The sequence below is a fragment of the Chrysemys picta genome, chromosome 9 (assembly GCF_011386835.1).
Source record: "Chrysemys picta bellii isolate R12L10 chromosome 9, ASM1138683v2, whole genome shotgun sequence".
NCBI lineage: Eukaryota > Metazoa > Chordata > Testudines > Emydidae > Chrysemys > Chrysemys picta.
In genome coordinates, this window is record NC_088799.1 from 67,701,063 (window position 1) to 67,724,780 (window position 23,718).

Consider the following 23,718-nt stretch of genomic DNA (forward strand, 5'->3'; position numbering starts at 1 on the left):
CTTGCTTTTTAAATACCGGCATGAATCAATAAGTAAAAGAAAACCAAGATTGGATTTGAGTGATAACAGGTGCTATAATAAGCATAAAATATGTTCAACATAGCAAAGGTTTAGGCAAATTTTTTTAAATTAACTACTGTGCTAAAACTTTTTCACAAGATTTACTCACTTCAGTGGCTCACTGTCTCATGTTTTCTTTTCCTTTTATGTTTGCTTTCTGCATCAAACTGGTCATCAACTCTGTGCCATAATAAATCAGGCTGTGAAATAAGCTTGGTTGAGTAGCAAGAACATTATGATTTCTCATTTTGCAGCAGACAAATTGCCTTATGTTCAAATTCATGCTTCTCAGTAAGGTTCCCAAATACTTTCCAGACGGTGGTTTTTAATATCTGATCAGGGAAATGTGTCCTAGCGCTTAATTCAGACTTGCCATCAAAAACCATGAAAAGGATGTATTTACAATAGGCTGGATCCTGAAGATATTTATTTTAGTTTTAATTCACTTTTTATTCTAGTAAAATTCATTGCAATCAACTGGAGTTTTATATGAATAAGGACTTCAGGATTTGGCCCAATGATTACCACTTGGCAGATCATCTTTCTAATCTCTATTTATACATAGGCTATCGACAGTGACCAAATTCTCATCTCATTTACATTAGTGAGTCTGATTGTACTGATTGTAGTGGGCTTGCTGTGAATTTTCACTAGTCTAACAGAGATCAGAATCTGATCCTGTGTGAGATATAGAATGCCAGTGACATTGTCAGCTTACAATGGAATTTCAATACAAAACCAATGTCCTTACAGAGCTGCAACTTTAACAATATTCTATTCAGTTTGACAAAATCCATATTTTATCTTGATCCTAGAGTATTTTTTTGTCAAGTTGGTTAAATGTATTTTAATTAGAAAGAGAAAGGAAAAACCTGTTGGATTTAATGGACTTTTTTGTCCTCATTAAAAGTCAGTTCCATTTTCAAGCTTGAAATCTGGCATGTTTTTATTCTGTGAGCAACAGTCATTTTGTCTACAAAGAAAAACAAACTGCATGCTGATAGATAGACCACCCTATCCACTAATGAAAACAAATGAAGCAACAAGCACAAGCAGGTTTTTAGTAGTGCTGATTGTAAAACACAATTTCTGTTCCATGGGAAATTCTGACATTTTGAAATTTGTTTCCATTCTGAATCGGAAAATAAAGTTGAAATGACAAAATTTTCTGTGAAATGGAAATTCTCAAATATTTTTATTCAGAAACTTAGTAATATTTTGTTTTAATAGTGTCAAAACGTTTCATTTTGATAAGAGAAAAATGTTTGCTTTGATAATGTAAAATATTATAATATAATGTTAAATACAATATCATATAAGATTTAAAATATTGTAAAATCTAAATTAAATCAGTCGAAATGAGAAAGTTAAAATAAATTTTTTTACTTTAGTAAAATGAAATGTTACAACATTGAAGAAACAAGAAAGCTCAATCAATTCATTTCAACATTCTCCCATTGAAAATTCAGTAAAAATTGACATGTTCCCACAAAATGGTTCAATGAAATTACATATTCCAATAAAAAGCTGTTTAATAAAAAAAAATTGTGGATCAAATCTGGTTTTTGTGAAGGGCATCAAACTACTTGTCTGGCACTGTATATGTATGTGAATGGAGGGAAACGGTGTACTCTGTACACATAAATGAATACTGAAAAGTGACTTTACACTTGATGAAAGGAGAAATTTTTAAACCATTCCAACAGAATATAGGCAATTCATAGTTTGGAAATCTTATTGGCAAACACTGTTCACCTTCATGCCCTGTTGCAATAATATCCTTAACTTTTCTGACTCAAATTCTACTTCCAGTGGCTTCAGAGGGAGCAGGAATGGATTCTTCAACTGAGAATCCAAGCATAAAATTAGTATTAAAATTAAATAGTGCACATATGCATTCTGGAAGTAATAAGTTTAAAAAACACCTCCATGATTAGTATGCATTTCATACATAACACCGAAGAAGTAACATGAGCACTTAGAAATACCAAAGTTCTGGAGACTTGAAAATAGCACATTGAGCATGTACAAGACTTTAGTCTCTTTCCTCTAGAGACATATGGATGAGCATTTATTTTAACACCTTTCTGTGTGGTTATTTGAACAACCAGTCATTCAAAAACAGAAGGGATAGAGGAGATGCAGAAATCTTAAGGCCATCAAAAAAGCAAATTTTGAACCACCTCAACGGTTCTGAACTTCCACTCAGGACTTCATGGGGCTTTCGATCAATCCTAGGAGGAAAGTTTGGAGAACAAATAGTAAAATCAATTCAGCTAATGGTATAGCAGAGGAGTAAGGGTTCATTGGGATGAAAAAGCTATGGGAGCTGCATGCTATAATTTCAAGGACAATGATTGGATGCTTGGAAGAGAAAATCAGTAGTATTTAACTGGCAGTTAAAGCAAATTCTCCTTTAGCTCAATAAGTTGCCTTGAAAATTTTTGGATGCAAGTGTCACTCATTAGGTTTCTTTATTAACAGGATTTCTCACAAATAAGGATAATTTTTCAATCAATGTTTACTCACTTGGTTGCTTTCCTGTGTGTGCCCTCTTAACATTTGACATTACAATGTTGATGTATTCTTGCCAGAATGAGTTTGTGCATTAGTTTGTATTTATTTTTAATGTAACCTTTATACATTAATAAACTTGTGTTGGTGGCAAGATGAACATTTAAGGCATTCCATTTAACTTTAAAAAATGCTGCTTAACTACATACCATGGGAAGAAAAAATATAGATATCAAGCCCCCTTTGTTTAGCTGTAATATCTTTCTATTTCCAAAGAGTGAGGGGGGGGGGGTTCAGTTGCATCTCCCTGTCTCGTTTTTCACAATTTTTAAATATTTTACAATTTTTTTTTTACTACAAAAAAATAACCTATTTGGTGCAAAAATTAACCTTAATGAAATGGGAAATGTGATGCTGTAAATGCACACCATTCTATCTATCCTACTTTCTTCAGGTTCTCTATACCATGCCAATAACTATAGCATGTAAGCATCTTCCAGAAGAGAGTGCGTGTGCGCATGAAGGCAGTCAAGAGAAGGACATTCAAGAAATTATAGTGTTTAAAAACCACACATATGCACACACATCAGGACACTGTAGGGTTCAAGTTCCCTCTACCTTGGACCGTGCTGCTTCCCGCAGCCCCCATTGGCCTGGAGCGGTGAACCGAGGCCAGTGGGAGCCGCGATCGGCCGGACCAAGCAGCACGGTTCAAGTACTCTCTACCTGCTATATGTATTGCAATTGGGTCTTGAATTAAAGAACACACACATCTATCTATGCAGCAAAGAATAATGCTACATATGTGTGGTTTCATCATTTATATAGTGCTGTATACTGCACATGTAACCTGGGCGAGGGCTGAACACTTGGAACATAACATCCTGAACACTTGGAACATGGTTATGGCCATGGAGCAACCCATATGTGCAAACTGCAGAAGAAAGAAGATAGGCAGTCCCTACAGAGCCCCGCATTACACTGCCATGTCTATTTGACTGTGAGGGAATAGGCTAAACTCAGAAAGCTAGTTGCATGAATAAAGCCACAACACTTTGGACTAAAGCACACAACACATGGTATCAGTTAGATGGCCAGCCACCTGTAGGCAAGAAAGTGGCATCAGATGGTTTTGCAGATATACCTTGTTTCTTTAAATTGTGTGGTACTGCATGCATTCTGCTGTCTCTATGAAACTCCTGAAACTTCCCTTTCAATCTTGCTAGCTAGCCACACACACACGATGAAAACTACTGTGCTTCCAATGTAAATTACACTTGTAGAACCCCACAGGACTCTACTTCTAATTTAAACACTCTAGAGTTCCTACTTTACAAGCTTCATTTTAACACATTTGCTCACTCAGTTTTCAAGATCTTGCCCTAGAACTCAGTTTAGCTAGCTGCAAAATGAAACCAGTTTTGAGTTAACCCACAGTTCTTATAGCATGAGTTATTAATGCTTGTAAAGTGCTTTGAGATCCTCAGATAAAAACTGCTATAGCGTTACCAAAGTGTGTGCAACCATGTTTCTATACAATCAGTAATTAACTATATTTGGTCTATGTTTCAAAATTGCATTAACTAGTACATAAAATACCTACTTAAATACTAACGTTATCACTACACAGCCATAATAAAAAGGGGGAAAATATATCTATTTTATTTTAAATGTTAAATATTCACAAAATATTTTTAACAATATCTAACAAATAATTAAGATAAATACATTACCTTATCAGGATGAAAGAGATGAGAAAGTTTGTGAATTTTTAATCTGAAAAATAAAAACATAAAATTAATAAGACTTAATGGCATATTAAATATTTACATGTTTCTATTAAAATCTTTCTATTTAATATTTATATACTTAAGTATCTTTATTCATAAAACAGCATCAACTATTGTAATTTTGGTTTGCATTAATTCACTTGCTCAAAATGAACTTTTCTGTGCTATCTTACGGTCTGTATTTTCTCTGCAGGTAAATATTGCCACCACAGACACATTAGGGAAAAATGACAACTGTCAATTTCAGAGAGATACAATTAGACCCAGTTGGTGATCACTGACTGACACACAACACTGGCATATGAAATTGTAACCATCCAGCTGTGCGCTAAGTAGCTAGCCTATATACTCATGAATTATTATTGATGTTACTTTTCTCCTTTTTTCTGCTATTTTATTATACCTTAAATTAGATAGCAATTACTTCAGGGCTTGGACAGTGCCTCAACATATGGTCCTGATCTTGACTGGTGCTTCTTGGCCTTATTGTAATACAAATATTTAACAAAAATAACTGCACACCCTGTTGCTTATTGGAGAAGACACTGTTTTCTGCTAGTGCACCCTGGGGTGCTAGCCACCACAAATATGGTAGGCCAGTGGTTGTCAAACTTTTTTTCACGGATCACTTGAAAATTGCTGATGGGCTTGGCGGACCACTTAATGATCTTTCCAAATGTTGTTTGTACCATTAGCTAACTCAGGGATCGGCAACCTTTGGCACGTGGCTCACCAGGGTAAGCACCCTGGCGGGCCGGGCCAGTTTGTTGACCTGCTGCCTCTGCAGGTCCGGCCGATCGCAGCTCCCACTGGCCTTGGTTCACCGCTCCAGGCCAATGGGGGCTGCGGGAAGCAGCACGGTCCAAGGGATGTGCTGGCCGCCGCTTTCCACCGCCCCCATTGACTTGGAGCAGCAAACCGCAGCCAATGGGAGCCGCAATCGGCCGAACCTGCGGACGCAGCAGGTAAACAAACCGGCCCGGCCAGCAAGAGTGCTTACCCTGGCAAACCACGTGCCAAAGGTTGCCGATCCCTGAGCTAACTATTGTAAAGCGCTTTGGATAAAAGCGCTATATAAAAAACCCCTTAATAATAATTAACATTTTTTGTTCTACAAATAAAAGCACACAACTCATATTTTAATATCAGTAGTCTTATCTTTCTAATGTGATGGATGTGCCCTCTCTCCCCCGCCACAGCAGCCCCCGAGCTGAGGCTGGGAAGGATGGGGGTCTCTCCCCAGCAGCAGCAGCCCTGCAGGTGGGGAACGTCGTCTCTTTCTCTGGCCGCCACTGCCCTGCATGTCCCAAATTCCCCCCATCTCGTCTTCTCACCCAACTGCCCCCTCCCACCTATCCTCTATCCCCTCCAAGGTCACCACCTCACCTTACATGTACATCTTCTCCAGGGTCCAGGCACCTAATTAGTGGAGCCACGCCTGCACATCTCCACTAATAAGGTGGGCGGCCCTTCATTCTTTCATGTGCAGCTGCCCAGGTGCACACCTTAGAGGGAACTATCTGTGGACCACCTGAATGGCGTTTGTGGACCACTGGTAGTCCGCAGACCACACTTTGAGAACCTCTGTGGTAGGCTGTAGTGGAGAGGAGGTGGGACTATATTCTTGCCCACCTTCTGGATAGGCTAGGTGAGCTGGCCAGCTACATAAGGAAGCATAACTTATACCCCTTTAAGGGTGAGAGGCATAGACCTCCTAAGAAGCTCTTGAGGTACAATGCTTTCTGTATGGGCAGTGCACATAATCCAGAGCTATATATGGCCCACTGTATTTTTAAACTAGATGTCTATCAAGTATTATATCATGTTTCCAAATGTTATGCACTTATTTATATGAAAGATCATACAACAGGATGTAATAAAAGGAGTTGCAGGTGCTCACTTCCTCACAGGATCAAGCCTATAATGCATAAGCACAAAGCAGTAGTATTAATTACCATGGGAACCTAAGATCTCTAACTCCTTGCTTTGTTTGGTATTTCAAGCCTGTAGTTACAGCAATGAGAAGACTTTTCCTATTTCTCTGAAATCATTGCCTTGATATCTAGCCATGTCTCTTAGATCAGCTAGCATTATGGGATCTCACAGGTAATTGTTGTGGTGGGTTTCTTCAGATTCATTATAAAAAAGTCTGTTCACAAATATACATCCTGACAAAAACATACAGAAACAGCAGCCCCCTTCTGTAAATTTGCATGTCTCTGATTCAGCAGGCTTTCATAAAATTCAGTACATTTGTTTCACTTAACTTGGTTAAGATAATCTTTAAGTCAAACAGTTCTACCTGACCTTTGGCCTCAGCTTTTTAAGATTCAGACGAAAATGGTAACCGCAAGCAGCTTGAACCCTGTTGTAGTCTCTGAACTGCTGACCAAACCTTAAAGCTCCTCGATCAATTCAATACAGGGGTGGCTATCAGACTCCTATTTCTTGAGAATGTGTTGGAAAAGGTCAATTTGCTGAAGCTCTCCGTAAAAAACCTTACAGCTGCAAGCAAAGACCTCTGCTCCTGTAGCCGTCTTCACTGATCATTGCAAAGAGTGGCGCAGGATGAGCTTGGGTGGCTGCTGCTGAAACTCTGTAGATATGCTAAGTCTAACACAACCAGAAGATTTCTACTCTGTTTCACCATCTGCTCTCACTTGTACTTTATTCTTCAAGAATTCTATAGTGTCAGGAGCAGTCTTGAGCTGCAGGTTGTATGCCATTAATCCAACAGCTCTCTTCTATCTCCAGTTTCACCAATGCCCAGTCATGCTGGGTTAGCCCATTAGCTGGACATATCTGCCAAAATAACACAGGTGGAAGATTTCACAATGTCTGATTCTGATGTCAGTTCTTTGACTTTTGTAGCTGAGTTCAGAATCTTTCCCAATTATATGTAGCTTGGTGTCATTAGGCTTCAGAGGTAACATTCTGGTAAGATAATGGATCAGTTCTCACCTTAGAAATATTGTTTCAGACTGGCTTTTTCTATAAATTAAAGAAAATGCTGTATTGGGACACATTCTGAAGAATTTCTTCACATCAGGAGGGCTAGAAACATCACATGTTTAAAATGAAACCTTTTCTTCTGCAGAAACTAAAAGGGCCACTAGACAGCTGCAAGAGACACTGATGTTCTTAGGTCTGAGGAGAGAGGTTTTTGTTTCCTGTTCTAAGCTGTTGTGTATTTTCAAACAGCTGCTTTGTTCCCTCTCACAGATAGCTGCATTTCAGTAGTGAGAGAAGTAATTCCTATATATAATGGCCCATACACTCCCTTTCCTTTAAAGTAATAGTGGAAAGTAGATTGACAAAAATCATGTACTTCAAACTGTAGTATGTTAGCTAACCTCAACTTCTGCACATCTGCCATAACCCCTTCTGTACAATTCATGCAGCAAAGCCCCTATGCTGATAAAGAGGGTGGCATGGAGGAGGGAGGTGGGGGGAGTTGAAAGACAGCTACTATATGTAATAAGTTCTACCCTGGGTAGTTAATTTTAATTTATTGCTGCTATTTGGTGTCAAACTCAATGGAGCTAGTCATGTGCTTCAAGTTAGGCACATAGTTAAATACCTTATTGAATCAGAGCCATAGTTAGGATGAGTGCATGCATCCAGATTTTCAATATGTTTTCAGATAAAGAGTGACAGAAAGCGAGGGCTTGGAATGAGAAATGGCTTTTTTCCTGTTTACATTTGGAATGCATTAAAAAACAGTAGCCCCAAGACTGAAAACAGCAAGCACTTCAAGAAATTGAGTCAGTAATCTTATCATTCTAAATTAAAAATCACCTTTTCAATCTGTTTTTCACTTGTGCTCTGCCACAAACATGGCAAGGCCATATTTATTTTTTGTGTGGACAAGTTAACCTAATAAGAAGTGAGAGCATTTTGTATCTGATCCCCCTGAGTTTCATCTTCTGCAGTGATTTGATTGGGTTTCTTATATGACTCTTTTAAATCTTTGCCTGATTTGATTCCCTGGTCAGGGGTCTGTCACTGTACAAAAAAGCAGGCTTTCCAGAGTGTGAGGATGCTGTATCAGACATGACATCTTCTCAGTTTATGATGTGGGCAAAGGACATTTGTGCTTCAGAAATGATAGAGTTCAATCCTGTAGTGCAGTGTTTCCCAAACTTGGGATGCCGCTTGTGTAGGGAAAGCCCCTGGTGGGCCGGGCCGGTTTGTTTACCTGCTGCGTCCTCAGGTCCAGCCGATCGTGGCTCCCACTGGCCACCGTTCACTGCTCCAGGCCAATGGGGGCTGCTGGAAGCAGCGCGGGCCGAGGGACATACTGGCCACTGCTTCCAGCAGCTCTCATTGGCCTGGAGCAGCGAACCGCGGCCACTGGGAGCCACGATTGGCCAGACCTGCAGACGCGGCAGGTAAACAAACTGGCTTGGCCCGCCAGGGGCTTTCCCTACACAAGTGGCGTCCCAAGTTTGGGAAACTGCTGTAGTGATAAGTTAGGAGGTTTTATCTTAGTGCCCACTTGTACATGTCTCAAAACCAAAACACACTCTGGCATGAATGACAACCTCTGCTCAGCAAAGGTCCAGGACTAAAATCCTGGGAGCTGACACAGGTCAGGAGTCGGAGCACGGCCGCCCAGAGGGGGAGGCAAGTAGGGCAATTTGCCCCAGGCTCCGAGCCCCGCAGGGGCCCCCATGAGAGTTTTTCGGGGGCCCTGGAGTGGGGTCCTTCACTTGCTCCTGGGGCCCTGGAAAACTCTCGCGGGGCCCGGGCCCCCGGAGCTTCTTCCACTCCAGGTCTTCTGTGGTAATTCAGCAGCGGTGGGTCCTTCCGCTTCAGGACCCACCACCGAAGTGCCCCGAAGACTTGCGGCGGGGGGTCCTTCCGCCCTGGGACCCGCCGCCGAAGTGCTGGATCTTCGGCGGCAATTCAGCGGCGGGAAGACCCCAGGCTCCCTGAATCCTCTGGGCAGCCCTGAGTCGGAGATGCTGACAGGGGGAAGCTTACATGCCCTTTGGCATTGGTGGAAACATTCACACTTCAGGTATCACCTCTGGGATGAGAACAGTCCCAAAGAGGGAGATTCTTACGGTCAGCTACATGGCAGCCTTTTTCCTGCAGCCCGTGCTCTGGAGATGAGGATCTCCACACTACTTCAAATCACTTCTCAGATGCATGATTTAATGCAGCAGACTCCTATGATGGGCAGAAAGGTTGACAAGCCTGGGGCTGAGAATTCAGTGTAATTGCTGGTTTTACAAGCAGTTGCTTTTCCAACAAACATGTGGCTGCCCGTCCACAGAGCTCTTGTAAGGCCAGCAGCATGCACAGCATGCCTGCCTGCTCCAAACTCCTCTCATACAATGGATAGTAGTCTCACAGATTCATGATCACAAACTTCACTCATCTTTTCAAAACAAACCTCAGATTATAGGGAAAGGGAGAATGGAAGACCCACAATTATAGATTGCAGTGGAAAGATGTTTCCAAAACTTAGTAAACTAACTCCTAACAGTGTGAGGGGCAGGAAGACATGAACCACAGCTGACATTGCTTTCACTGAGAGAGCTGCATTAATATTGAACATAAACCTGAATAATGCACACAAAGCAGCATGACTCTCCTACTTCCATATTGTGTCATCACTGGTAGCAGCAGACATCTGCACATATCTGCAGAGAGACTCTATTCAACATATATGAAATCACATGTGAGGAATCTTTGTTTAGTTCTACTAACCATACTAAAATCTCACCATCAGACTCTCTATTCTCCTGTCCTCCATCATGTCAGATTTCCCCCCCAAAAGCTCCTCTCAGCTGCAAACACTTTTCTTCCCTCATAATTTCTCTACCATAATCCTCAACAACTTCAAATTCCTTATTGATACGCAATCTGGCCCCTTAGCCTCCCAACTCCTTCACTTTTTCATTTGACCACACCATCTTCCCCACTCACAAAATTGGCCATCCACTCAACTTTGATTTCACTAAATAATGCTCCTTCTTTGATCTTTCAATAGTGGAGTTCCATCTCTCAGCCATCAACTCATTCCCTTCAACCTCACTCGCCTGCTAGCCATTCCCTTCCTCTTTCTTCTCTTGAGTCTCTCTCCTGTTGAAATCTTCTCCACTCTCTTCCTTCAGGTCCTACAGGCCAGGAGTCCACCAAGGTCATTAAGAGAACCCTTGTTGTTAGTCTTGGAAAAGTTAGGTTGTGGTTTAAATCGGCATGGAACATTTTTACCTCTAGAGGTCCCTTCTTAGGAATGGTTTGAGGGAGACTGGTGATGTGGTTGGAAGCCCTGTTTCTGTCTGTGATGTACCTGTTCTACAAGTGAACCGAAGACTTTAGTTTCCACTACTGTTAACCCATACTTGCAGTAACGTTTAAAAATACACAAATTCCTGTAAATACAGGGAAGGAAATATTTGATCCAGTGTTTGTTTCAGCTCTGTCTTAACAACCTCACTTTAAAAGGAGGTGGAAAAATAGGAAACTCAGGTTTACAGTGAAATGCCTTTGTCACAGCCCCAATATTATGCTACTTTAATGTGATCAGGTAAGATGAGTAATTGGGCTATGTGCAATTAAACCTTTTCTCTATACATACGTAGCTTTGGTAATTAGCAAATATGAAATTTAGTAATGGAAAACAAACAAAAAGTAAATGGATTTAATTTCTGAGTCTATGTTCTCCCACTATAAAAATTTCTCCTTTAAAACTTGACAGCAGTTACTGTCAAGGTGGATCTCTAGATTCTTGTCTCTGAATTTGCTAGGAGGTCTTCTCCTATTGTTAATGTCATATAGTCACTTAAGTAGACTTTCATTATAGAAGAAGTTGCATTGGTCCTTTCTCCTGCTGGGTAGTTGTAAGAACAGGACCTCTGTACTTCTCAGCTCTGATCAAGCCACAATTTAAAGGCAGAATTGCTGGAATAGAGGAAGCAGAAAATATAATATAATAGACCAGAATAAAACAGAATATGATCATATAAAAATCCTTTCATACTCCAGATACTTTATCTAAAAGCCTTTGCACAAAGTAACGAACAGGTGCAGTAGAAAAATAATTAGCATAAAGAAAGTGTGGAGCATATGATTACTTGGCCAGATCCTGTACTCCACTGCTCAGTACTCAGATTCCCCTGTGTGTGAGTCCAGGTTAGCCAGATCTATGTCATCCCTGGTGAAAGGATGTAGTGGGAAGGAGGCATACTGAGAGCACTATTGTACTCTGCTGATTTTGGCTGCTCTAATAGCCCTTTGGTGGCTGTTGCAGCCAGGAGCAAATTAAAATAGCCTTGAGGCTGCTCTAATTTGGGCTAGGGATGAAGTGGCTCAAGGTTCAGAGAAGAGATGCATAATGATATGCATGTCTTCTGCATGGAAACTTTTTAAAGACACCATAATAGAGACTCAACTTAAATGTATACCCCAATTTAAAAAACATAGTAAGAGAACCAAAAAAGAGCCACCGTGGTTAAACAACAACGTTAAAGAAGCAGTGAGAGGCAAAAAGTATCAGAGGGGTAGCCGTGTTAGTCTGAATCTGTAAAAAGCAACAGAGGGTCCTGTGGCACCTTTAAGACTAACAGAAGTATTGGAGCATAAGCTTTCGTGGGTGAATGCCCACTTCATCAGACGCAAGCAGTTTCTCCTCCCTTGGTGTTCACACCTCAACTGCTAGCAGAGCACCTCACCCTCCGACTGAACTAACCTCATTATCTCCATACTGATTTATACCTGCCTCTGGAAATTTCCATTACTTGCATCTGATGAAGTGGGCATTCACCCACGAAAGCTTATGCTCCGATACTTCTGTTAGTCTTAAAGGTGCCACAGGACCCTCTGTTGTTTTTGAGAGGCAAAAAGGTATCCTTTAAAAAGTGGAAGATAAATCCTAATGAGGAAAATAGAAAAGAGCATAAACTTCTGGCAAATGAAGTGTAAAAATGTAATTAGAAAGACCAAAAAAGAATTTGAAGAACAGCTAGCCAAAGACTCCAAAAGTAATAGCAATTTTTTAAAAAATACATCAGAAGCAAAAAGCCTGCTAAACAACAAGTGGGGCCACTGGACAATCGAGATGCTAAAGGAGCACTCAAAGACAATACGGCCGTTGCGGAGAAACTAAATGAATTCTTTGCATCAGTCTTCACTGTTGAGGGTGTGAGGGAGATTCCCAAACCTGACTCATTCTTTTGGGGTGACAGATCTGAGGAACTGTCCCAAATTGAGGTGTCAGAGGAGGTTTTGGAACAAACTGATAAACTAAACAGTAATAAGTCTCCAGGACCTGATGGTATTCACCCAAGAGTTCTGAAGGAACTCAAATGTGAAATTGCAGGACTACTAACTGTCATCAGTAACCTATCATTTAAATCAGCTTCTGTACCAAATGACTGGAGGATAACTAATGTGACGCCAGTTTTTAAAAAGGGCTCCAGAGGTTACCCTGGCAACTACAGGCCAGTAAGCCTCACTTCAGTACCGGGCAAATTGGTTGAAACTATTGTAAAGAACAAAATTGTCAGACACATAGATGAACATAATTTATTGGGGAATAGTCAATATGGTTTTTGTAAAGGGAAATCATGCCTCACCAATCTATTAGAATTCTTTGAGAGGGTCAACAAACATGCGGACAAAGTAGATCCAGTGGATATAGTGTATTTAGATTTTCAGAAAGCCTTTGACAAGGTCCCTCACCAAAGGCTCTTAAGCAAAATAAGTAGTCATGGAATAAGAGGGAAGGTTCTCTCATGGATTGGTAACTGGTTAAAAGATAGGAAACAAAGGGTAGGAATAAATGGTCAGCTTTCAGAATGGAGAGAGGTAAATAGTGGTGTCCCCCAGGGATCTGTACTGGCCCCAGTCCTATTCATAAACAATCTGGAAAAAGGGGTAAACAGTGAGGTGGCAAAATGTGCAGACGATACAAAACTACTCAAGATAGTTAAATCCCAGGCAGACTGTGAAGAGCTACAAAAGGATCTCACAAAACTGGGTGACTAGGCAACAAAATGGCAGAAGAAATTTAATGTTGATAAATGCAAAGTAAAGCACATTGGAAAACATAATCCTAACTATACATATACAATGATGGGGTCTAAATTAACTGTTACCACTCAAGAAAGAAATCTTGGAGTTCTCTGAAATCATCCATTCAATGTGCAGCAGCAGTCAAAAAAGCAAACAGAATATTGGGAATCATCAAGAAAGAGATAAATAATAAGACAGAAAATATTATATTGCCTCTGTATAAATCCATGGTATGCCCACACCTTGAATACTGCGTGCAGATGTGGTCACCGCATCTCAAAATAGATATATTGGAATTGAAAAAGGTTCAGAAAAGGGTAAAAAACATGATGAGGGGTATAAAATGACTTCTGTATGAGGAGAGATTAATAAGACTGGGACTTTTCAGCTTGGAAAAGAGGTGACTAAGGGGGGATATGATAGAGATCTATAAAATCATGAGTGGTAAAGAGAAAGTAAATAAGGAAGTGTTATTTACTCCTCATAATACAAGAACAAGGGGCCACCAAATGAAATTAACAGGTAGCAGATTTAAAACAAACACAAGAAAGTATTTTTTCACGCAACACACTGTCAACCTCTGGAACTCCTTGCCAGAGGGTATTGTGAAGGCCAATACTATAACGGGGTTCAAAAGGGAGCTAGATAGATTCATGGAAGATAGGTCCATCAATGGCTATTAGACAGAATGGGCAGGAATGGTGTCCCTAGCCTCTGTTTGCTGGAAGCTGGGATTGGGTGACATCACTTGATGTTCAATCCCTTTGCGGCACCTGCCACTGGCCACTGTCAGAGGACAGGATACTGGGCTTGATGGACCTTTGGTCTGACCCAGTATGGCCGTTCTTATGTTCTTATATAGTCCACCCACCTCTGCTCCAGTCTTGCACCAAGCACAGCTTGATCTGAACCAAAAATTGAGCTCTGTGTGTCTCGTTTGCTTCAGAGTTGAGTTTTCATTTTGAAGCTATGAATTAAATTTCTATCCATTTCCTTTGCAAAGATTGTTGCCAATGAAAACTAATGTGGTTTTCCCCTCTTTGCCTAACCTTGCAGAAAACTGTGTCCTGCAAAAGCATGAGCATCAGGAAAAGTGTGAATTCTGCTCTTCACTATCTTAGCAGCTTCAACATAGTGTCAAAAAACTACTTGTTATGAGCACTAAAGAGAACTGCTATAAACAATTGTCCTGTGAGATAAACAAGTAGAGCCAAGACACTTGACAAACAAGTAAGGCTCATCTCTACTGGCCAGGGACAAGGTATTAGCACCTTTCCAGCAAGAACCATGTTAACGATTAGCTTGCTAGAAAGGTGCAAACACTGTTTCCCTGGCCAGTGGAGATAGAGCCTGACTTTATGCTCTCATTCTCCCTTCTCTTCTCAAATTGCCTGGACTATGTCTGAGCTGCATCTACCCTTTCCTGCTAGTACTCTGCTGTACCAGAGCTTATGGCTCATCTTTAGGTGGAAATGTTCATCAGATAGGCCTTGTCCCCACTACAGAATTGTGAACTGGTGGGATATCCTCAGTGTGAAGTATCAGCAATGCAGTGTCCACAATGGGCATACCATTTTTGCTGGAGGTTAGTTGTAGTTTACCCTGCATCCGCTGTACTACATTCTGTGACCATGTTACAGTCACTCTGGATACCTCTCCCAGAGCTCCTGGGACAGATTCTTGAGGCAGTTTTTTTCTGGGATATTTTGGGAAGTTGTGGGAGAAGTAGTTAAACAGCTGTGAACCCCTGATGCTATTGCCATTTCCTCATCCTTTCCTCAGAATGGAGACCAGGCTCTTGCTTCTTGCTTGGCCAAAAAAGTTTCTGTTGGAGCTCTTGAAAAGTTACTGGGAGGCAGAGCTATGTGGTATTCCAGCAGTATTTTCAGAGAGACATAGACCAAGAACAGCAACAAACAGGGATTTTGCTGCAATGGTTGTGCACCCTATGCCCAGCTCGGAGTAGTCAAATCCATGCAGTGCTTGAAGACAAGGCTTATGAGGTACAGCATTGTTGGGAGGTCTAGATCATGACTTCACATTGGTAAGACCAAGTTGTTTTTCAGATCTAGAATAAGCAGCACTTCAGCATATGGAAGGAGACCTTTCTCTACCTTCTTGATGAGCTAGCCCAAGCAATGTAGTGCCAGAGTATTGAAATGAGAGCACCACTCCCCATGGAACAGAAAGTAATGACTGCCCTAAGGAAGCTGGCCACTTGGGTAGTTCTTTGTCAGTTGGATACTTCAGCTGCCTTCAAAAGTTCTTCAGCATTTCTGGAGAACACAACTGTCAACCAGTGCTTAATACAGACAGTTTCTTTATAGTGTAAAGTCATTGGGAGTAAAAAGAAAGCTTACTAAGGGCTATAGCATTCTCTTTCACAAAGTAACCCATAGGGATCACTGAGTTTCCAGGAAATCACCCCTACCAAGTGGAGGGCGGGGTGGGGAAAGAGTTCAAGAGGTTACAGAGTGGATAGGTTTTCAACCTCTGCAGATCATGGGGATCCAGGGGGAAGGCAATCCACAGATAGGCAGGAGTAGGAGACAGCCACTTAGAGGGCCGATTGCTCCATGCTACTCGGCTAGTCTCCCTGCTCATGGCGGCCTGGCTTCTTACAGATGTACTGACACAACCTTTGGTTGAGCTGTTATTTGAGCTAATTGATGGCCAGTTTGATCAAGTTAGCTACCACAATTGTAAATTCTAGTGTAGACAATCACAGACATTTGTAAAAGCTAAGGGAGACACTTTTAAACCTCCTTGAACACATGTCTGTGGAGCATCAATGCTAGAATTTACAATCATGTTATCAGTCGATTATCTCGAGTTTCAATAGGACCAAAAGATTGAGTGTATTTGTCTGAGGGTTGCTTGGAGTAGCATTAACTCCTGCTTCCTGTGTGACTATCTGCAGGTTCAGCCAATGAGAGTTCAGCCATGAGAGCAGCAGCTCCTCTTCCTAACCAGCCTGACCCTCAAACCTCAGTAGAACCTCATCCTTACAGGGATGCAGCAGTGGGGCTCTGTAGGTTCTCAATGGGGGATGGGATAATTCCATGGAAATGACATATCTTATCAGTGCCCCCAGAGCCATTCAACACGTTCTCAATCCCCTACGCTCATAGAAAAGGAGGGCGATTTCTGAACTTGAGTCATGTTGTTTTGTGCATAAATATTTTCATTTGTTCTTAAAACATAGTAGTTTCCAATAAATATTTATAGATTTTAAATAAAATAGTAAACACGAGTAAATATGTTTTGATGGCGGTTACTTAGCAATGCTTAATTATCAATAGCAAGTAAAATTAAGTAAGCAAATTATTTTTAATTATTGAAAAAAATATGCAATTTTTTCCTTATGAGTGATTAACTTTAGGAGTAGGAGTGACACCCACTTACTCCTGGTCTTAGTTTGACCCTGCATTAGCCAATGGGGGGCAGCACCTTTAACTCCCTTAGGCAGTAGTTCCTTTGCATGCCAGTGTATCAGATAAAGGACTCTGGTTTGTATTGCAGGTGATGAATAGTGATTATCAGCACTTTTTTATTCTGATGTGAAACATTGTCTCAGAGTTGGGGACTAAATCTCTGTATACTTCAATGACAGCAGATTAGAGAGTGTAACCAAATCCCTCTCTGGTACACTAAACAGGGCAGAGACTTAGAGGTCATGCATTCAATTTTGGGCAATTACTGTCAGTTTAACTTTGAAGATGAAGGAAGATAGTGTATAATTAATCAAGCAGATAGGCATGCATAGCTTTAGCACAAAAGATTTAATGGAACAATAGACATGGAATTGGAAAATAGGAAGGGGGCAAAAGTTGTCATTTTGGAAGCGACAAATTGTAAAGGGCTGTATCCCCTCCCTCACCCACCAACCCTCCCCATCCTTTTTCTAAATATGTAGTATTGAAAACCAGAAATCCAGAGGGAACCAAAGAAAAAACTGTCAGTTTCTACTATCCAGTTAGAAACTATAACTAGATTTCAGGTTTTATTCTCTCTAGTCAGCACTGAAAGGTGCTAGGCTGAAAAATCTAGAGCTTGATGTCATCCACAGAACTGGAGTTGCACTCCACACTAACCCTAACACGGTATCACAAGCATGATCAAAATCTATTTTAGGAACCCATATGCGCAGTCACCACTGTAACTGAATGGCTCAAAATCTCTAATGTATTTCTCCTTATAACGGCTCTGTGGGATAGGGCAGTTCTGTTGTCCCCATTTTACAAATGCGGAATTGAGGCCTACAGAGACTAAGTAACTTGCCCAAAGTCACAGAGGCAGAGGAGGTAATTGAACCCAGGTCTAGTGCCCTAACTACTGGATCATCCTTCCATCCAGCAAAAGCCTGTGGGGAGCAGAAGCCAGTTAAGTACTCAGCTTGTATAATGAGCTATAGTAACATTCAGGACTGAGACTACCCCTTTTATATAATCTAGGCCACTGAAATGGCAATGACCAATCTGAGTTAGATTTGAATCCATGCCCTGGAAACATAAAGGACTCTGTTGCTCTTTGCATAATCTCCTGAAATTTCAAGGGGATAGTCTTCTAATTAATTCTCACATCCAATTTGCCAAGATAAGTAATAATTTCCCCTCTTCTATGAAATGTAGATGTAAGGAGCATGTCAAACAGCTTGCAGTAACTCAAGAGTATAGTGCTCCCCAGATGCTACACCTGTTTCTCATCTATCATTTTCTTTTTTAACATTTGTGTTTACTCTCCAGAAGCTTATGAATAACTTTGCCATCAGGGAAAGTCAACTCTGAATGCTCCTTATTACTTTTTAAGATGTTTATTTGTATTGTGCTAGTGCCCATAGGCTTCAGTGAGGTTCCCACTGTGGTGGGTGCTGTAGAAATATATAGGTGCAACAGCCTTTGCCATGCAATCTAAAAAAGGCAAACAGCTGACGGGTGAGAGAAAGTGATACAAAACACAAGCATGGGGCCAGCTTAGTGATAATGATAGCTGGCAACCATCACTCAGGGCTGAAGTGGGGAGAGGAATGTGGAAGTAGGAGGAGAATGGGTGAAAGAAGAGGGAGGAAGAAAAAAGTACCCCGAGTATATAAGTTTGGGATGTGAGGAGTAGAAATTGTAGGAGAGGGGTGTGATGATGGGGGAACACAACCATCAGTATCACAGCAGATAAGATTCCAAACTGGCACTTTCACAGTTGTGCAAATAGGATGTCTGGGAGCTGTAAAGGCCTTTCCCAGATGCTGTTCTTCCTAATGAAGTGTAACCCTTCTGCCAGGCCAGTTGATAGCAGCACCCACACCACCAGGTACAAATACCTGCCCCCAACCTCTCTCAATTCACTAGGTTTTGTAACCCATGCCCCTTGTCAAGCAAGTGCTACTTAGGTAATGGCGAGTCCTTCTGTCATACAACAGTTCCACTGGCCTTGATTCAGAGAATCAGGGTAACAAAACTTTATTCTCCCTGCCCCAATAACAGAGAAACTGGGGATCCCACACCAGCCGAAGTAACCACTTTCAGTTGCTGTTGTTTCATACCAGGCGAGTGGGTGTGCCTATGCAAACAAGATCAGCCCCTGGAGTTCTTTTCCACACTCGCCATAATTCACCACCAGATGTCAGGGTAGAGCTCATCCTGACTCTGCTTACAGAAGAAAAAGAGGAGGAGACTATTAGGCTCAGTGTCATTGGTTTGAGGATGAGGATGGAAGGCCATGACTTACCCTGGGAACCGTCAGCTATAGTTCGAACTGGCTGTTTTGAAGAAGGAGCTCCCATCATTGTTTTAGCTGAAGCACTAATGGCTTTACATTTATGTTTATAGAAACAATGGGCCTGTTGTCTGTGAAAGTTAGTTTGCAAACATCTAGATTAGAGATGGCTTGAGCCATGAATTCTGGTTCTGGATTCAGACTTCCCCAAAAATTCAAAGGGCTTTAGATCTGGTGCTGAGGTTTGGAATCACCTTCTACAGATGGAGCCATGCCTCATGGTTCAGGAGCAGTATGAATATGAACTCCCCCAAACTTCAAGGGTTTTTGGAGCCAGTGTTCTAGTTCAAACCCATTCCATATGTTCAGAGCCTTGTATACACACACACACCCCCCTATAAAAGTAGATATTTATTGTTGGATGCAGCGTTCCAGGCATTTGGATCAATATTAGGCATCTGCTGCATCTGGGCAGTGCCTCCAAGAAGCACTGGGATTGAAATCCCATGTGAAAGAGAGATAACTGAAGGCGAACGATGAAACGTTACAGTGTAGTTTTTCTAAAGGTCAAATAATTGTAAGATAAGTCTTAGCAAAATGTCTTACCATAGCCTTTCTATTTCTGAATGCAGTTCTTCACCTTCTGCCACAATGGCTCTGTTTACAAATGCAACACTAGTGGTTAAATATCTCTTGTCTGCAACATCTGTGTTAAGAACTGGCAGGGTTTCAGACTGTGAACTGTGAAACCCTGATAACAAGAGAGCATGCCTGGCCCAGTGACCCAAAACGAAGGAAGCAATGGAGGTAAAAGGGTAGAGCTGGGAGGAAGAGGGAAAGTTCAAAATTAACCTAGGATGATTATATGTTCTGACAGAATGAAGTAGCTGTTACACACTACACTGAAGATACATGGCAGCGGGGGTGAACCAAAAACAGATGTAGACTTTGTATGCAGTAGATAATATAATTTATGTTATATTACATGAATCAGTAGAGCTGCTGGAGTAGTTTTTCTGTCAGCAGTGGCTAAACAATATGCAGATAGTTAGACATGTATGTTTAATTATGCCAAGATTTAAACAGCTCCTTATGGAAAAATCCCATATGGTTTAACAAAAAATGATAAATAATCATCTGTAAATTCTATAGAATGGGTATCTGCTATAGATTCCTACAGAATGGTTGAAAGGGCCTCATTTTCTATTACATTCGATAGGTTTTCAGAATAATCTCTTTGGACCCCTGTTGGTGCCATAATTATTGAAATCCATGCAATGGCTCCATAAGAGATCCTTTGTCTTCTTGTGCCTCTATTTGCCCAGCATTGTGAGACATCCTGACATACACAATTAAAGTACCATGTATTACCAAGTTTTGCTGGACCCAGAGCTCTTATTTGTCTCAGATGGATGTCTGCCTTAAGACATTCTCTTGTTGCACTCCTCTGAGACCTGCTGACAGTAGAATAGGGTTATACAATACAAGTAACAGTAGTAGTAGCGCTACACTGTGCAAATAGCATACAGCTGTGCTCCAAGGTGTGTGCAGCATGACTTGTGCAGTTATGTGGATTGTGACCAACTTGACCGCTGTGCATTGGAGTACAAGTGGAAGCCCAATCAGGCCAGCCGAACAGTGCCTGGTGTGGGGTGGCAGTGTGAGGACAATCTGCACCCTTAGGGCTATTTCACCAGGCATTTATGTCCACATGAGCACATCTCTGATGGAGAACAGCATGTGGGAGGACCATATTGTGATCAATCTTGCTTGATGCAAATCTAATACGAAAAGGATTGTAACACCTTAGCACTATTTAGAGTACCTAGATGTGGAGTCAGATGTGTTACAGCATGCCAGGTGGACTACATAGTGCTTGGTATGCCAAATATGCATTGTGGAGACAAGGTTCAGCTGGAGCCAACAAACTGTTTAAAATAGGTGTAATAATGTTTGGCTGACCCTATGTCCATTTAGTGGGACAACAGAGTTCAAGGCCATTTGAGACAGGTCTGGAGGAGCAGTGTTATCAACAGGTGTCAAACACAGCTAAGAAGTTTAGTAAAGACACAGCCAATAGGACTAGCAAATTCAAGCTTTGATCCTGCATTTTGTTCCACACAGGCAGACCTCTGCACCTGCACAGGGTTACATGAGAACACAGTGTCCTGTGGAACAAATTGCAGCATCAGAGCCTTAGTGTCCATTTTTCAGCACCTAGTGTTAGCAATATTGTAAACCTTGTGTATGCAGTGCTGAGGCAAACTATGGAGACAAAATCCCTGTGCCCTGTCTACGCTATCACTTACACCATTGCTAGCACTCTGTAGCTTCATTAGTGCTGAAAAATAGGCACTAAATTTGCTGATGTAGATTCAACATGAGAGGGTGTTAGTGGGTATGTTTTTTTCCCACTAGTTTGCTGGTTAATGCCTCCAGCTTGCTGCTGCTGTCTAGTCTTTAAGGCTGGATTAACAGGCTAGCAGTTCATTTGGAGGGCCATCTTCATATAAGCCTAGAGCTTGATGTAGTTATTGTTTTCAAATGAAAGAGTGGGAGGCTGTAGAAAATAGATAAATTACAGGGAGAAACTAAACTTGTGGGATCTGTGCTTTTTCCCTGACTAGACTTGCAATTTTCCACTGTCCATAGCAATTTATTGTGTATGTTGTTGTTGTTAAATAAAAGGACTTGTTCAAATCAGACAAGTACGCTGGTGAGGAATGTTCATCATGGATAAAAGCACTGTGCCCTGTAAGAAGATTTATAAACATGATGCATGGTCTTTAAGGTTGTGCTCTCTTTCTCACAGACAGACACTTTTGAAAACTAATACTGAACCATCAAAACCTCTTCTGGGTTCTAATTTGAACTGAATATTCTACAGGTCAATGTCCCTAGTACTTATTGAAGCTCAGTCTAAATTGTAGATCAGCCTGTATATTTGAGAGAAGAGTCATGATGCTCCTCTAGATGTAAATATTTGTAATGCTTTCTAGAATTATGTGGTTGCAATTTTGATCTCCAATGTACATCTAGAAGAGAAGACAAATGAGGGTCTGATTCTGGGGGCTCAGAGCATGCCCACTAATGAGAAATGAAGGTGCTCAGCATCTTGCAAGATCAGGCTCCGAGAGAGAATTTGATAACTGTATACAAACGACACTGGGAGAAAATAATGTAACAGGAAATATTTATTCAATGTGAACTACATCTATCATCTCAAAACTCCCCTTATGCGCTGAAGGCTCCCTTCTAGCTAACGGGGGCATTCAGTATATTACTACCTTAAAAATATCCTCATTATTTTTCACAGTGGCTGTCACAATGATGCCCCAGAATGCTTCCTGCTGCTATGGAATTGCACAGAGCCTCTTGGCTTGTTGGAATTTGCCACCATGACTGTAGTGGAACCTGAAGGAAGTTGTAAAAAGGATGGTCCTGATTCTGCTGTCATGTACACATATGTAAATCAGGAGTAATTCCATTGTCAATAGAGTTACACAGCTTTAAAACCAATGTGAGAAAAGAATCAGCCTTTGGTTGTAGTGTGATTGACCCCTCCAGCCCAAAAGGAACACCCAGCACATATTACTGACGTCAATGGAATCTTGAGGCTGACTTTGCAGCTCACCTTGCACCTTAAGCTAAACATGAAGAAATGTTTCTTAGGGGAGTCTAGTGCTCATGGAAGGTGTCAGATTGACAGCTGCAGAGACAGAAGTCTTTTTTATATATAAAACAAATATAGAACGGGCTGCCGGACCCTCCCCCCCCGCTGCCCTGCTAATATGTCTGATCCTTAATCTCGAGGGACCACATCAGATGGTGATATGACAAATCAGACTTAATGGCCCACTTGATCCTTAAGCTCTCTACTGAAACTGACAACAGGGAAACCCTCCTGAGGGTAATTTGGATTGCGGACATTTGTCTGCTAAGACCTGGAATCTGCCACCCCGTTCGTTGCATATAAGCCACCAAAGATATATTTGCCTGTTGTTGAATTGCCCCAGTATTGAGCCAGTCAGCTAAAGATAAAAGCTTGAAAAGTCATTTGGGAGCAGATTAAGGTTAAATCAGACCTGAATCCATCAAATATTAGGATCCCCTTCTGTAGCTTCCCATATCAGCAGAAAAAAGGCCCAGCAGCTCCAACATAGTCTATGGGTTGAGCCTGCTGATCTAGTGCTCTGTCTCCTATACCAGCTCTCTTACACAGGCAGTGAGTTCAGCACTTAAGCAGACAGACTCATGTAATGAGATGTTACTCCCCACTATGGATGACGGATCATTCAAACTATTTGCTTCATGCTGACAAATTTAGAGACATTTCCAAATTTGGGAGCTAGATCCTAGAGCTCAAGGGATCCTGTCTTAATTTGCAAATAATGTTTTACCAATTTACTGAGTAACCTATTTACGGTGGCAAACAATTTATAATTATATGACAAGAATGGACAAACTTGCCTGGGAAGATTGAGAAGTCATCATCACTAGGGCTCCTGAAGAGTGAAACAGTAAAAAGTTTCAAATACCTGCGTCCTGTCTACCCAACAGCTTCCACTGTTGCTGTAACTGACAGAGCTGAACTGGAGAATTACAGCTGTGAATT

At 41.3% G+C, this 23,718-nt stretch overlaps 1 long non-coding RNA gene across 1 annotated transcript; it reads right to left on the reverse strand.

Annotated features, from left to right (window-relative positions):
- Positions 1-384: 384 nt before the first annotated feature.
- Positions 385-23,718, reverse strand: LOC135973408 (uncharacterized). Its single transcript, XR_010590238.1, has 3 exons — positions 19,710-23,718; positions 4,308-4,350; positions 385-2,294 (listed from the first exon to the last, which is right to left on the reverse strand). It is a non-coding gene; the product is annotated as an uncharacterized LOC135973408 (long non-coding RNA).